Source organism: Belonocnema kinseyi, chromosome 7 (genome assembly GCF_010883055.1).
Source record: "Belonocnema kinseyi isolate 2016_QV_RU_SX_M_011 chromosome 7, B_treatae_v1, whole genome shotgun sequence".
NCBI lineage: Eukaryota > Metazoa > Arthropoda > Insecta > Hymenoptera > Cynipidae > Belonocnema > Belonocnema kinseyi.
Window position 1 is genome coordinate 35,546,527 of NC_046663.1, and position 17,257 is coordinate 35,563,783.

Sequence of the window (17,257 nt, forward strand, 5' to 3'; positions counted from 1 at the left end):
TTATCTCATATGGAGTTAAACCCTTTAAATGAAAATGTTTGATTACCGCTCTGAACTCATTTTTTTCCATTTTTCTTAACGAACAATTTTTTTTTTCAATTGATTAGAAAAACACGTAAAATCAGAAGATGTGGACTGTGACTGCACCATATATCTAGTCGGGAGTGGTGCTGACTGAAAACAGATGATTTGGAGCGATTCGCGCGCCATCTGTTTGTCATTCTAAGGACTTATTGAACTACCCTCGTAGTTCTTAAGATTCATCGGAAATAATTCCATCATTGTTTTGTGAGAAATTTCAAGAGAAATTCGGAAAAAGATAACAAAACATTTTGAGTTATTTCAAAATTTACAAGTTGTAAAAGTGTGTAAAAGATTTTAAAGAAAAATTTTACAATATTGTCATATTATATACTTTTAGAAGAAATTTGCGTGAGTTTAAGAAATATTCAGAATTTTTGAAACGAATAAAAAATAATTAAAACTTTTAGAAAATATCAAAGAAGAATCTTAAAGATTTTAATGCAATTTTCTTAATTATGCAAAAAAACTAAAAAATGCATAAATTTTTAAAATAATTTTTAGAGATAAGAACGTTTAGAAGGTCTGACAAGATTAAAAAATAATGATTTTTCTTAAACTTGTGTAAAAATATTTTTTTAAAAATTAATGTTTTAATTTGGTAAAACAAAAAAAAAGTATTTCTTAAAATGTCTGAAAAAATTTAGAATATTATAAGACGTTTTAAATAGATAGGAAATATTTGAAAACTGGGAAATATTTTCAAAAATTTCTCAAATATTTCTTTACTCCTGCCCAGTAAATTTTCCCATTCTCTTTTGTGTAATCTTTTGAAAGATGTTGATGTTTTTGTGGATTTAAAAAAAATGTTGGGACCTATGGCTTGCATCTGCCGGATCTCGCGCATTGCGTTTGAATTTTTTTTCTTTGTGTTCGGGGGGCTTAAACGAAATTTTACATAAAAAATGTCTTTAGATCTCAGTTTTCGCATGCATATCTTCGTACTTTAAACTTTCTACGTTGAACTAACTAAATTTACGTTGAACCTTCTTTACGCATTTTCATCAGAACTTTATTTTCGGCTTCAAGGGGTCTCAAAACGTGAAAAACTGTTTAAAAACTGAAGTATAATATTTCGAAAAAATGCTAATACTTACCCATCATAAATAATAATAATATTGAACGATTAGTATTTAATAAAAATAAGATGTTACATTTTTATTAAAGCAAACCGATAATTTTTAACAAAGCAAATGTATTTCTAACCAAATAGTTGCTTTTTTACCAAACTATTGCAGTTGCAAGCCAAAAAGATGAATTTTCAGGAAAGAATCTTAATTTACTACAAAAAAAACGAAATCTTAAAAAAAACTCAAACTTATATTGAACTAGGAAAAACATTTTTCACTGAAAATGAAATAATTATATTCACCAAAACCAAACAGATTTAACAATAACTTTGTTGATTTCTGAAATGTTTGAAAGATTTTACAAAGTTTTCAAATATTCCGTAAAGATTTCGGATGTTTCTAAAAGTTTTTACAAATATTTCAATGATTTCTGACAGATTTTACAAATGTTCCAAATAGTTTGCAAAGATTTCTGAAAGATTTAAAAGATTTTTGAAATAATTAAATTATTTGTAAAACCTTCGAGAGAAAGATTGACTAAGCAGATTGGACAAAAATTGTAATCATTTTTAAATATTGCACAAAGATCTCAAAGTTTCCGCAACAATTTAAATAATTTCACAATGATTATAAAATATTTCAAAAGTATTTCCGAAATTTCTATCATTTCTTTGCAAACATTGCTGAAGACTTGAGAAAGATTTCAATTGTTTCCCAAAAATATCAAAGTTTTCAAATATTTCGCAAAGAATTCAACAATTTAAAAAAAAATTAAATACTTCAAAAACCTTTTTTAAGGATATCCCAAAGATTTCGTAAAGGATTTAAATATTTTTTAAAGATTTACATTATTTTGCATGGATTTCGGATACATTTCAAAGATTTTACAAACATTTCAATCATTTTTACAAATATTAGCAAATATTTAAAATGTTTCGCGAAGATTTCACAAAAATTTAAGATAAATTTCGAATATTTCACAAAATCATAAACGATTTCACAATTTTTTTAAATATATTTCAAACATTTCCAAAGACTTCAGAAAAATATCAATGATTTCGCAAAGATTAAAAATATTTTTCAAAGATTTAAACAATTTCATAAATATTTAAAAAATATTTTTAATATTTTACAAAGGTTTCGTGAAGATTTCGAATAGGTTAAAAAGATTTCACAAAGAGTTCAACGATTTCACGATGACTTAAACAATTTAAACAATATAATAGATATTTTAAAAATATGATAAGTGTTTCACACAAATTTGAATTATTTTCCAAGTATTTCAAGGATACCACAAAGATTTCAAATACTTTAAAAAGATTTCAGATAGATTTACAAGAATTAACAAAGATTCCAATAATTTGAAAAATACATATTATTAAATATTTATCAAATATTGAAAATGTTTCTTGAAAATGTCCAAAGATTTCACAAAGATTTCAGTGATTTCCCGAAGATATCAAAAAGATTTTAAAGACTGCAATAGCAGACTGCAATGTTTTCCCAAAGATTTCATAAAGATTGCGGATATATTTAAAGTAGTTCAAAAAGACTGAAATAATTTTCCAAAGATTTCAACAATTTCAAATATTTCATCAACACCGTGAAATATTGAGAAAATATTTCAAATATTTCGCAAAGATTTCAGATAGATTCATTTTTTTAATGATTTAACAAAGGTTTCAAAGGTTTCACAAAGATTTAAAATATATGAGAAATATCACAAAGATTTTACAAATATTTGGAAAAGATTTCAAATATTTTGAAAATAATTCGGACAGATTAAAAATATTTAACAAAATATGTAAATCGTTTCAAAAATATTATTAAATATTTACCAAATATTTTTTATATTTTGCAATGCTTTCAAATATTTAAAATATTTCATTAACATTGTCAAATGTTTAATCAGTATTGTCAAATATTGAGAAAATATTTGAAATATGTCGCAAAGATTTTGGATAGATTTGAAAGATTGCTTTTATTTCCCAAAGATTTCCAAAAAATTTTAATATTTTATAAATATTGTCAAATATTTATAAAATATTTGAAAGAATTCGCAAAGAATTCTGATAGATTTAAAAGATTTCAATCATTTGAAAAATACTATTAAATATTTATAAAATATTTTTAAAATTTCGCAAAGATTTCTAAAGATTTTACAAAGATTTCAATTATTTCCCAAAGATAGCGCAAAGATTTTAAAGATTTTTTAAAAGATGTCAAAGATTTTACAAAGATTAGAAATATTTGACAAAGATTTCTGATAAATTAAGAAGATTTAACAAAGAAATCAATCATTTCACAAAAATTTCAGATAGATATTTAAACAAATTTGAACGATCTGACGTTGGACATACAGGAACGGTAGAATTTGAAAATTTTAAGTTAAAGGAATTGCATAAAATGATTATAGAGGTAATACAGATGAATGAAAACAGATAGGAAGAAATAGAAGAAGAAATAAAACGAGAAATTATTTTTAAAAATGACAGAATTTGAAAAATTTTAGAAAAACAGGATTACAATAATAAAAAGGTTAAAATTTTGGAAAGTAGGATAGTGAAGATTGAAAAATCAAAATGTAAGGTTGGAGTACGGAAGTATGAGTAATAAGAGAAAAAGGATATGGGAAATGGAAAGAAGATTAGAAAAGAAAGAAATAGCTGAAAGAGAATGAAACATATTAATCATGGGTCTACGATTAGAAGGGGTAAGTTGAAGGAAGGAGTGGAAAATGTGCTGAAAAGGAGAGATGCTAAAGTAGAAATTGCGGAAATGCGTAATTTAGGGAAGGAAACGTGAAGAGGAGAAAAGATTGTATTTCTAAGCTACAGAAATGGGAACATAAGAGGAAAGTTATGAGAAACAAGAGGCTTTTATATGGAGGGCCGTAGAGAATAGGGGATGATTTGACATGGGTAGGAAGAAATATACATTATAAGCTTAGGTAAATATCGAAAGAGGAAATAAATAAGGGAAAAAGAACGTGAGTTAAGTATAGCATAAAGAGCTACACTGAGTATGGTGGTATTGAGTTGAGGCAAGGGAAGAGGAAGTGAGAAATGAGTTTTCGGAAAACTAGGAGAGAAAAGAACGGGAGATAGAAAAATAAGAAGTAGTAAGAAAGAAAAAGGACGAGAAATGAATGTAGGAAAGAATGGAGGAAATTTCACTGGAATGCCGATATGCAGGAGAAAGCAAAAGAGATGAAATAAATTATGGAAGAAAATAAAAAAGAGATTATCCTTGTAATAGGTGGGTATTTTAATGCTATAACAGGAAATAGAGGAGAGAGGGAATAGGGAGCAGAAAGAGAGAGAGGCAGAAAACCCAAAGATAAGCTACCGAATGGAGTCGGAAAAAGTAGCTAAAGAGCTTGGATTAGTTGAGATGGTTTACCTTAAATGGAAATATTGAGGAAGATAAGGAACAAGAATATACTCGTTCAGGAGGAGAAAGGGAGGAAAAAACAGTTTGAAGAAAAAGTCAGAAGTATTAAAATGAGAGAGCTAAATTTGGACAAGGAAATATAAAAAATTATATGAGAAATAAAAAGAGAATTAGAGGGCACAATCAAAAAATAAGTTAGTAAAAAAAGGGCATAGAGGTGGATGGGATGAGGATTGTAAATAAAAACAGAAGGTTAGGAAAGAATTAGGAAAATAGAGAAAAGAAAAATGTAGTGGACAGGAGCATAGTAGAGAAAAAAAGTATACTGACTTGTGTGACCAAAAGAAATAGGAAGGAATAAAAGGTTTCAGGAATAGGTGGAGAAGGCTAAGGTGAAAGAAGAAGCCTGGAAGGTAGTAAATAACAAGAGAAAAAGAAGAAAAACTGTAAACCAGGATTTTGAAATGGTAGAGTGGAAAAATTATTTTATGGATTTTCTAGGAGTAGAGAGAAAAGTTAGAAAAGGAGGAAAATATGTGTGTGAAAAAATATGGTTTTGGGAATAATAAAAGATGGAAAGGCACCTGGTACAGAAGAGATTCTAAGTGAAGTCTGGAAATATGGGGGCATGAAACTAAAGAAGTAAGCATCGACAATCTGTAATAGGATATTGAGAGAATAGGGTAAGCAACAGTTGTGGAAAGAAGAAGTATTGGTACTCATAGTGAATAAAGTCAAAGTAGCAGTGTTTAAAGATTATAGCGGTGTGATGCCGATATCAACATTATATAAAGTAATGTAACTGTTTTGTAGGAGGGATTGAGAAAAGAAGTTGAAGAAAAAAAATAGAACCAGCGAATCAAAAAAGGCTTAAAAAAGGAACGGGGGTGATGGACAACATACATGTTCTAAATTATCGGATAAATAGACGGACTGAAAGAGAAAGGGTCAATAATAGCAATATTCGTGGATTCAAAGGCGGTGTTTGATTCCTTGGAAAATAAATGAAGAGAAAGGGATAAAGAGCAGTTAATATGGGAGCGGAAAATATATATATATATATATATATATATATACGCTGACATACGCGGATGATATAGTGCTGATAGCGCATGATGAAGGAGAAATGATGGGCCTGATTACTGGATTGCAGAAACACTTAAACGGGAAAAAGTTGAATTTAAATGCAAAAAAGACAAAGATAATGAGGTTTCAAAAAGGAGAAGTAAGAAAAATGGAATGGACTGGTAGATGGAAGCAACTAAAGTTATAGGAAGTATAGGAATTTTAATATTTGGGATATACCTTGCAAACGAATGGAGATCACAAAGCTTATATAAGGGAACGGATAAACAAGCAGCAGGGATAATAAAACATGTATGGGGAATAGGAAAAAAAAGTTCAAGAAAGATTAGAGAAGGAGAATGTGGTTTTTAGATACGCTGGTATGGCCGGTATTATATATTATTGTCGAGGGCCTACAAGGAAGGTATATATGGAAGAGTCTAGGGGTAGACTGGACGACATATGGTTGTATACTGAGAGAAGAAGCAGAAAGAAACAAAATAGTTGTAAAGCGGGTAAGAGATCATGTCAGTTTGCGAGGAAGTTAAGGGAAGGAAAGTTAGGGGAGGTAGCGAAAAACAGTTTAAAGGAGCTTGAAAAAAGAAGAGTGAGAGCGAGAGAACTAACAAGATGGAAAGCAGAATGAAGAGAGTTTTTTACTGAAAGAAATATAGAAAAAGGAAATTTAGTAAGATATAAAGAACTAGAGGCAGTGGACAGGGATAGATTATTATAAGAAAGATGTGGAATGATTAAGGAATTAAAATATAATACATGATATAAGAAGATAAAAAAGGAGTACCAAAGTATTTAGAAAAGAGATGACGAGAAAGAAGATAAACCAGAAATGAAAGATTTGGATTGAGAAACGAGGTAAGGGATGGGATGTATTAGGAAAAGGAACAGAAGAGAAAGCGCAGAATTTGTAAATGGGAGGAGGAAACATATGAGTATGTATCGGATGTTTCTAGAAAAGAAATGGAAGATAAGGGAAGCTGCAAAAGAATGTGGTAAAGATTTTAGGGGAGGATGGAAGGGGTGAGAAGTACATTAAGGAGTTGTAGGGGTTAGAGCGGTGAATAAGAAATAATGAAAGCGTAAAAATGGAAAAATGATTATGAGCTAAAAGAGAAGTGAAAGTGAGGGAAAAAGTAAATTTTTGTTGATAGTATTTTTTATCGAATACTTACCATTTATTACATTATTCACCCTTAATTATTACCTTCCATCTATAGCATTGCGCTGCTTGAAAAATTCCAGTGCTACCTTATATTTTTTAATGTGGACCGCGTAATAGACTCCTAAAAACTATTAAATAATACTAATGCTAAACGAAATTATACTGAAATGCCACAATATCTAAATTTCACCATCACTTTCGATGATAATTACCAAGCAAATTTTCTTCGTGTAATATTAAAAATATGAAGAGCAGGAAAATTCACAAAATATATGGAAAAAGTTGCAGAGTATAAGAGAAAAATCGCAGTGGTTCACTTTTTGGATTATTATTGCAACACTTACCAATTTCTTTAAAGAAAATCAAGAAGATGAGCACGAGAGCCACGAAAAAGGCCTTCATTTTCTCTCTGCGTTGTAGATAGCTGAGTGGAAAAATAGTTGGGGCTATTTAAACTTTAGAACTATAATTGCAAGAAAGAAAATGGGTTAAACCAGTGCTTTTTATTCTTGATGAAGCTACAAATATTGTTATAAAAAAACGACGTTCTGATAGAATTTATTGATACTTATTGATTTTAATTACTGATTTATTGACATTAACACCGTGTAATAGATAATGTCTGTCAGTAAATATCAGAAAACTGTGTCCCTGAAATATTATAGTTTACAGGCCCGAATGCTTTAGATAAAGAGAAATAAGTCGATTTTTTCACTAAAATATGGAAATTCACTTTTTTCATTGAGTTTAGAATACAAAGAAGATTTTATCGAGTTCTTCCAAACGATTTATTATTTTTTAAATATTTTATTTAATAATTTAATTTGATTTATCAATAGTTTCGAAGATGTTTATGAACAAAGGTTTTTATTCCCAAATTAAAGTTTTAAATAATTGGATAATTAATTTTCTACTAGTCTCTGGTGGCTTACTTCAATTACGAAAAAAGCTACATAATTAAAATCACCTTCTTGAGGCATTCTATTTTCTATTTTTTCAAGCTGATGCTTATTTAAGGCAAATAATTAAATAATAATTTATATTTTTATATATTTATATTATAATTAATACTTAAATCATTATTATATTATCATTCGAATTTTCTGTGGAAAATAAGGAAAATAAACAACGAAAAAATTTTAAAAAATCAAAAAAGATCTCCATGGTAAGGTAGCGCACAAAGACCTGGCCTATGTATAATTATTTGGAATCCAATTGATCAATTTTATTTGAAAAAGTCTTAAAAATTATTATTTTTCTTCAATTTTTTAAATATTTAGAAGCTAATGCTTTGACATTGAGGCATTCGCGTTTAAAAATTCACAATGTGACCTTCTTATTATTTGAAAAGAGTGAACATTGTTACACCATCATGTCGTGTCATTTATCTTTTATTTTTTCATGTTCACCACGTTTATTATTTGTTTATATTAGTATGTACAGCTTTAGGTAATTAGCAATTAGCTTTGCGTAATTAAATTAAGAAATATTTTGACTATTCAAATTAGTAATTTCCTACCAATCTTAGACAGCTCACTTTCAGCTAATCGAATCTGAAATATTTCACTAGCGATTAATTAAATTGTACTGTTCTTGATTCGAAGAGCAAAAAAGCTTGTCAACTAAAATAACATTTTTCTAGGCATTAAATTTGATACATATTCTTTGCGGGCCAGAGTAAAAAAATAGATTTTTTTGAAATTTTTTATAATAACCTGTGGCCCAAAATAAAACTGTCCAATCCTGTAAAATTTCATTTGTACGATATCTTTTTTTTTATTCACAGCCACATTAACATTTTTTTAGGCATTAAATTTGATACATATTCTTTGCGGGCCTGAGTAAAAAAATAGATTTTTTTGAAATTTTTTATAATAACCTGTGGCCCAAAATAAAACTGTCCAATCCTGTAAAATTTTATTGTACGATATCTGTTTTTTTATTCACAGCCACATTAACATTTCTTTAGGCATTAAATTTGATACATATTCTTTGCGGGCCTGAGTAAAAAAATAGATTTTTTGAAATTTTTTATAATAACCTGTGGCCCAAAATAAAACTGTCCAATCCTGTAAAATTTCATTGTACGATATCTTTTTTTTATTCACAGCCACATTAACAATATTTTTTTAATAAATCTCAGCTTCCCTAAAAGTCACAATTTTCAAGTCACCTAAAAATGTGCTTTTGTAATTAACAGAGGTATTTTTAAAATATGTAACTTGAAGCCCATTGTATCCAAAGATATGAATTTGTATCTTAAACAATTTATCTTTAACCACATAGTGAAATTTTCAAATAAAACGCATAAATTTTTAACTTTAGGAAACTAATTTTAAAAAAATATATAAAATTTTGTTAAAAAAGTTAAATTTTAATCTAAAGGGATTAATTTCTAAATAAAAATGACAAATTTTTAAGAGAGGGAGATTCCCTTGTCGAAAAAGAAAATAAATTTGAACCAAATTGTTTAATTCTAAAGTCAAAAGAGGGGTTTTAAGCACGAAAATACGAGCTTTCAACAAAAAGTTATTTTTTAACCAAAAATTAAATTTTTAAATAAGTAGTTGAATTTCAAGCCCCAAAAGGTGACTTTTTAACCCAATTATATAATTTACAAATAAAAAAGACGAATTTTTGACAGAATACATGAACCTGTTACTAAAAAATATCAATATTCAAACAAAAATAAAATATAGTATATATATAGTAGAAAAACTTTCTTTTTTAGGAAATAATCATTTTGATCATTTTTAGAATTTCAATAGGAAAATTTATGGTGCTTGTCTAAATTTGGTCGTTAAATTCTTAGTGGTATTTAATTATATAATAGAAAAGTTATTTTTTAATTAGGAAAAACAATTTTTTAACAAAATAGATTGGTTTTTCAAGAAACTGATGAATCTCTAGCCAAATTCTTAACTTTTCAGGTCCAGAATGTATTGTTTACCTACAAAAATACGAATTTTTAAACAGAAGAGTTGAGGTTTTTCACCTGCAAAGATTTTTCAGTCAAAAAAAATTAACTTATTGTGGAATTTTTAAGTCGAACAGGCCAATTTTTTACAAAAACGTTAATTTTCACCCCAAAATATAAATTTTCAATCTACCATGAGAGCCTTTAAAAGGCTAAATCTATTGAAATCTATTTTCTATTTTAATCTATTTTCTAAATCTATTGAAAACTCTTTCAAATATTCAATCTTTGAAAATTAATTAAACTATGACAAATGCTTTTAAATCTTTTCAAATCTCTTGACATTTTTTAAAACTCTTGAAAATTCTTTGGAGTTCTTAAAATTACCTGAAATAATCTAAATATTTTCAATATCATATAAGATTAATTGAAATCGTTTCAATATTTTGATAGCTTTATAAAAATGTCAAATCTTAAGAAATATCTAAAAATATTCCAAAAAAAGCTCCAAATTTTTTAAATAAAAGGATTTTAAGGAATTAAAAAAATTTAAGGAAACTCTATAAAGCAGCTATAAATTCTTAAAAATCTGTAAAATCAATTTGCAGCAAGAGTTGAATTATTAACTAAAATGATAAATCATTAATAAAATAAATTTTGAACACAGAAGTTTAAATTTTAACAAAATGGGTTTTTTCATTAAAATATATAAATTTTCTTTCAAAAAATGTAACAGATAATATCTTGACCAAAAAAGTTTTAAATATTATTAAAACAAAAAATTTAATTCTATTTCAAAAATCGAAATTTTCACCAGGAAGAATTTTTCAATCAAAAGAGTAAAAAAGCTTTAAAGCAAATTGTTTAATTTTAAAGTCAAGAAGACGAATTCGCTACAAAACAGTTCAATTTATAACCAAACAGTTCAATTTTCTATTAGAAAAGGTCAAGAAACAACCAAAAATAAAATAGTTAAATATTCAGTTAAAAAATTAATTTTTTGCTCAAGGAGCACAATTAAAAAATGTTACTGAAAACTGTCAACTTTCAATTTTTCATTAAATTATTAAATTTCGAACAAAATAGTTAAATCTCTAACCAATAAAATTAATATTTACTTTTGTGATTGAAATTTTAACGAATTACTTGAAATTTTAATTAAAAATGATTAATTTCTTATGAGAAATTTAATAGTAGATTTTTCAATAAAAAATAATTGACTTTTAACGAAAAATTGTTAGATTTTCTTATTGAGTTCTATTAATTAAGTTCGGATAAGTGATTCACGTACATATGCAGACATTTCGTTGGGAAACAGATAAGAGTATATACGCGCGTGATGACTTTTTATTTGTTTTCCTTGAATTTTTTTTCAATATTTCAAGATTAAGCTGAGATAAAGAGCTTTTCAATGTTTTATAACTCGACTGTAAGTTGGAAATAAACGCGAGATTGAAATAACTACTTGTCTAGAAAATACCTTATTTTAGGTCAATCAAATTGAGCAGAATCCTACAAGAATTTTGGACTATCTAAATCATAAAAAATGAATTAATATGAAAAAAAGAGATCTAATACTTTCCAGTGCTGCTTTTAATGTTAATTTTCTACATTAATTTTTTGTTAACCATTAAGCCATTTCCCTTTCGGGGTAGGCGTCACTCACTCGGCGAGGAAAGGAATAATGTGGAGAAAGGATAGAGTATTTTCAGATTGATCCTGAATTCTCGTGTTATTTATGTAAATAACACGCTCATTCCGCAACATTTCTCCGACCCAGGTGGCTGATCAATCTCTCTAGCAATCCCCCCAAGTGAAGATCCTCATAAAGTCGTTATGTAAGGTGCCCCACTTGGGTCCATTAGTGGTCAAGGTCTTTTGTTTCAGGCCTCATTCACTCTACTGACTCTTTTTATTCACTATATGCCGCCATACTTTCCTGTCCAGGCATACTTCTATAGCTTCTTTTATGTCCATGCATTTTTTCATGCAGACTTTTGTGTTTCTGTGACTTCTTATGTCTCTTCTAACTAGGGAATCATTCATACATTATAACAATTCTTTCCGCGGTCTACCTCTGGGCACGCGGCCATTTATTTTACCTTGATAAACTTGTTTCGTCAGTCGTTTTGATAAGTCCATGTCTCGTTTCCGTATAGTACAGTCGGTACAAATTTAGAATTATGTATTGCCATTTTAGCTTTATTTCATATATTTTTACTTCTGATAAGGGAGGCTGCTCTATCAATAACCTTCTTACCTTCGTTTCTGCGTCTATCTAATTCCTCATCTATCTTCCCGTCCCTAATAAATAAGCTACCAAGGTATACGAACTTATCAACTTGTTCAATTCTCTCATCATTTAATAAAATATTGCATAGTGTTTTCTCACTCTTTCTTTCGAACACCATAGTTTTTGTTTTATTTGCTTTAAGTTTGAGGCCCATGCTCTTCATGCTTGCATCTAGTTTATTCAACATTCTTTGTAAGTCTTCGATTGACTGTCATAACTGACATAACTGTCATAACCTCATCATCTGCAATTGCTAACCCACGTACCCTTACTGTTTCGGGATCTACACCCTCTTTGTCGAAAAGAGCGATTCTTAAACACTTTTTCATAAATAATATAAATATAATTTGTTTTCTATTAGGTAACATAAATTGGTTATTTATATTAAGGTTCTGTAATTAAATAATTGAATATTGACTACTATTTTTAAAATAAAAATTCATTTTTTATTCAAAATATCTCCATTGTAATATTTTTTTAATAATTGTGACATTGTGTAATGAGTATCTGAATTTAATTTTACAAATTATATTTACATACATTTTGACAAAAAATATTATTTAATGATTTTTCTGTTCTATACTCATTAATTAAGTAAGAAGCAATTCTACCTGAATTTATATTTTTCTGAATAAGTTAAACGCATTTAATCAATTAAATATAGCAAAGAAAAGCTCAAGTTAAAAAAATATATAAAGTTTAACTTATTTGACTCTTTCAATTAAAATAATTTTGTAAAGATTCAAATTATTAGAATATTCAATGTAAAATAATTGTATAATGTTTTTTTTTAATTAATAAATATTTATTTAATTATTCTGCTAAAAACTTAATCCATAAGGCTGTTTATGCTGTGAGTTATTTAATTAATTTATAGCTAATTAATTTTTACAAAAAATGGGTTACATGAGGATTAAATTTAAGACATTTCAAATCAGTTAACATAAATTGACTATTTAGTTTTCGAGTATTTAATTTAATATTAGCTATTACTTTTACAATAAAAGTTTATTTTTTCTTAAAATACCTCGATTACAATTATATGATTTTCCTTATGCTTATGAAGTGAAATGAGTATCAAAATTCAATTTTAAAAATTATAAATAAATAAATATATATATATATATATATATAAATTTATTTAATTACCTCTAAAGTTTATTAATGAATTAAATATATAAAAATGCATTTTCGTATAAAAAAATTATTTAAATTTTTAAATTAAAATGATTGCATAGTACTTTTTATGCTGTGAACTGATTATCAAATTGATTAATAATTGATTCTATAAAAACTTATGATTTTCTGTAGTTACTTTAAAATGTTTTGAATATCTAAAATTTTTAGGAAAATTTCAAATTTGAAAAAAAAGTTATGAAATAAAAATTATTTAAATGCTTTAGTGGAACTTATGGTTTACTGCTTCTCATATTGTGAATAAATAAATTAACTATTAGATGATTTTTCCAGATATTAAGTAAAATAAAGATCAAAATTATTTTTCTTAAAATTAGGTAACATAAATTTATTATTCTTTCGAAGGTTATACAATTGAATATTAGTGATTGTAAAATCAATACCTGCATTCAATTTTTGAATTTATATATAAATTTGTTTTTATTTTTCCTGAAATTAGTGTAAAGGATTATTAATAAATCAAATTTTTAGAAACAAAAGTGAAAATTAAAAAACAAGAAGAACAAAAATGATAATAATGTCCAAATGAAAATTATAGTTTAATTCTTTTTACATTTTAAACAGACTAATTAATTATTAGCTGATATTTTTCACAACATTAAATTAAATAAAGATTAAATTATAATTCATTTTAATTAAGCAGCACGAATCGATTATTTACTTGATATTTCTATGAATTAATTAGAGCCATAACTTGTATGATAGAAGTTTGTGGAAGTTTATAATACCTCCTTTCCAGTAACATTATTTTTTTAAAATATTGCGATGTGAAATGAGTATCTGAATTTCGATTTCGAAATTAAGTGAAAATATACATTAATTTTTCCTGAAAGAATGTAAAATGTTATAAATCAAATTCTTCGAAAAATGTAGAAATGCTTATGAGGTTGTTGAATTAGGATCTGAATTCAATTTTTAAAATTATACGTACATGCTTTTTTAAGTTAGTGTAGAAGGTTATTAATAATTTAAATGTTCAGAAATAAAAAACAAATTAATGTTTATTTAATAATTGGGTTATTGATGAAAACAAACACACAAGTTCGCGCATGCACATCATAGTCTAGTATTTGAATTAAAAGTGATAACTACACTTTGAATAAAAAGGAACTGAAATGCATTTTCTGCATTTTAATTACGAAATTTTTGACAAAACTGTAAACAGTATTGTATTTTTTGAAATCACAGCATATATTAATATAATGATATCAAAATATATTCTACAATTACTCAACGGGTTAATGTCATTTCTAATTATTGTTCAAATCCAAAGATGCTTATAGTGTGAACATAAACACTATTTAATTAACAATTTCGATCCCATTACATATTGAATTTGTCGGCTCGTATTTACGAGATTAGGTGAAATTCTGTTGGTTTAAAATAGAAACTGGAAAACCGAAAAATTGTAAATTAAAACAATGTAGATTTTAATATTGCAAATTTAACATCCTTTAATTCCCATAAAACAGAGTTAATAGGTTTTTTTTTACAAAAATCGGAAAATAAACTCTTTTATACCAATTTGTTTCATGTACCGCATATTTAATTAAATATGAAACGATTTAAATTTCTAAAATTTCAAGTAAAAATATTAAAATTGCTTTAAAATACAAAAGTAGTAGCTTAAATTTCAACCAAACAACTGGATATTTAAAAAAAATATATTTCTGACGAAAAATATAGTAGTTGATATTTCAACCAGAAAAAAAGAATATTCAAAAAAATTGTTCCCTCCATATTTAAGTGTGCGATGAGGAAGGTCTGTTTAAAAAAATTTCCTTTTGAATCATAGATTTTTCTTTATGTGTTGCGATCCACATAAAATGAAATTGACCCAAAAAACAGTTTTTCGAACTCATAATTTATTTTATCAAAAACTCCTTTCTCAATCCTTGGTATTTCGGTGCAATGAGTACCTTTTTCAAAAGGTTTTGTCCTAAATAATTATATTTTTACCATTATTATTAATAAAGAGAACAATCATAACAAATACTTTCGTGGATTGATATAAACTTTTTACTTGAGTTTTAGAAGAGTATCGATTAATCAACTATAAGAATAAAGTCGTAGAGTAAAAAGCAAAAGTCAATAAATAACGATGTCTTTTGAAAATTATTCCAATCAAAAATTTTTTCTTCAGTCAATTTTAAAAGGATGAAAATAGTTATTATGAAGTATAAAAAAATTAAAGCGACTCTAATCAATCAAGAAATACATTTTTAAAATAAGAAAGGAACGGTAGCGTAGACTGGGAAGGTCGAAAAAAATGGACAGTTCAGAAACACATGAAGACAGTGTACGTAATGAACGTTGACAAACAATAAACGGGTTTTCATTAAAACTATTGATGAGGTAGCACGAAAATTAATTTAAAGTAAAAGTTAGAAATTTTTTGACTAAAAAAATGACATTATTTTATAATAATTTGATAAATTTGATAAATATTTAGAATTTTAGTATTTAACCCTCAAAGCGTTATTCTATCTAATAATTTCACAAAACGCCATGTGGGGTCGTAGGCGACCCCAGCTGGACAATTGCATCCTGCAAAGATATTATCCGTTATTTCAATTCAACAAAATTACTGGATTCACTCCAACTATCCTTTCAGTGCAGAGATGGGGTTATATCAGTAAAAAAAATTTTGGTGCGCGTTAGAAACAAATTTTTTTACAAAAGCGTGAAAAATTATTTTTTCCATGCAAAAAAAATCATGACTCAGAAAATTTTGAATATTTTTACCTGAAAATTCAACCTGTAACTCTCAAAATATAGTTCGTCAAGATAAAAAAAACTGTAATGGTGCAGCTCCAAAAAGGTACTTATTTTGGGATTCTGAAGTGGGCTATTTCGTGAAAAGTGGAGGGAAGGATTTTTAATGATTATTTCATTATTTTCTCATGCATCTTTTTTTCTTTTTGAACTAGAATCATTGCAAAGCGATCACAGATGAAAAAATAATAAATAAGAAAAGCGCTATTCTCAACTGACCCAATTTCCGCACATGAATACCTGATGCTTTTGACATACTGGGCGGTTGTACTAATAACAAGCCTTGTTATCTTCTTTCCTACTACACATGCAACACTTCTTTTTTTTATCGAGATATATTAGGAACGAGGGTTTGGAAAAAAATGTCGACACTTTGTTTGCAATACGTATACTCCTTTTCACTAGAACACATAATATTTTTCGAAAATAAAAATGAAAGAATTCTTCTGAAAAAATCACCAAGCGATTATCTCATTTTGGAAATCTATTCGCACATCCGGTTTCTGTAGGTTCTCAATTTTGATTCGCGTTTGTTTTGTTTTCTTGGTTCTCTTTTTTCTCCATCCTCGACCCAAGTTAATTTTTAATTTTTTAATGATATTAAACGAACGACCTCCAGCCCTTTAAGGGTTAATTTAACTAAAATCCTATGAAATTCGTTTATAAAAATAGAATCAATAATAAGTCTTTGATGTGCGCATTTTTCTGTAGCTAATATTTGAATATTTTTCAAATCAAAATCAAATTAATGATTAAAATTTCCACTTACATCTAATTTGATAAAAAACACAAGATACATTTTTAAAGGAATCATTGTCTTTTTTCTGCAACAAATAATTAATAAACTAATTTAGTTTCAAAATAAATAGCATGAATTATAGTTTAAGTACCTGCCATACTAAGAAGGTTTTTCTGACAATTTGTTAATAAATCCCTATTTGGAGTTTTCATGATTTTCAAACCAAGATAGTTACTAAAGCTATTAATCTCACATTCATGTGTGAAATTTATACAATCTTTAATACTATTATATGCATTTAAAAAAATCTTCCAGCTTAGAGGGCATATTCTCATCGTGCAATGTTGTTTCTTACGCTTCGCGCTTGATAATGTATTTCCTTTGCGCTACGCGCTCAGTCTTTTTGTACAGAATATTTAAAACTAAAAATTAAAGCATCGGAAACTGTTGGATTATGTCAACTATTGTATATATGTATATAGAGCAAAAAAAAAATCTATGATTTCGGAGTGCTGAAAACGATATGTTTTAAGTCGTGTGTGTTCTG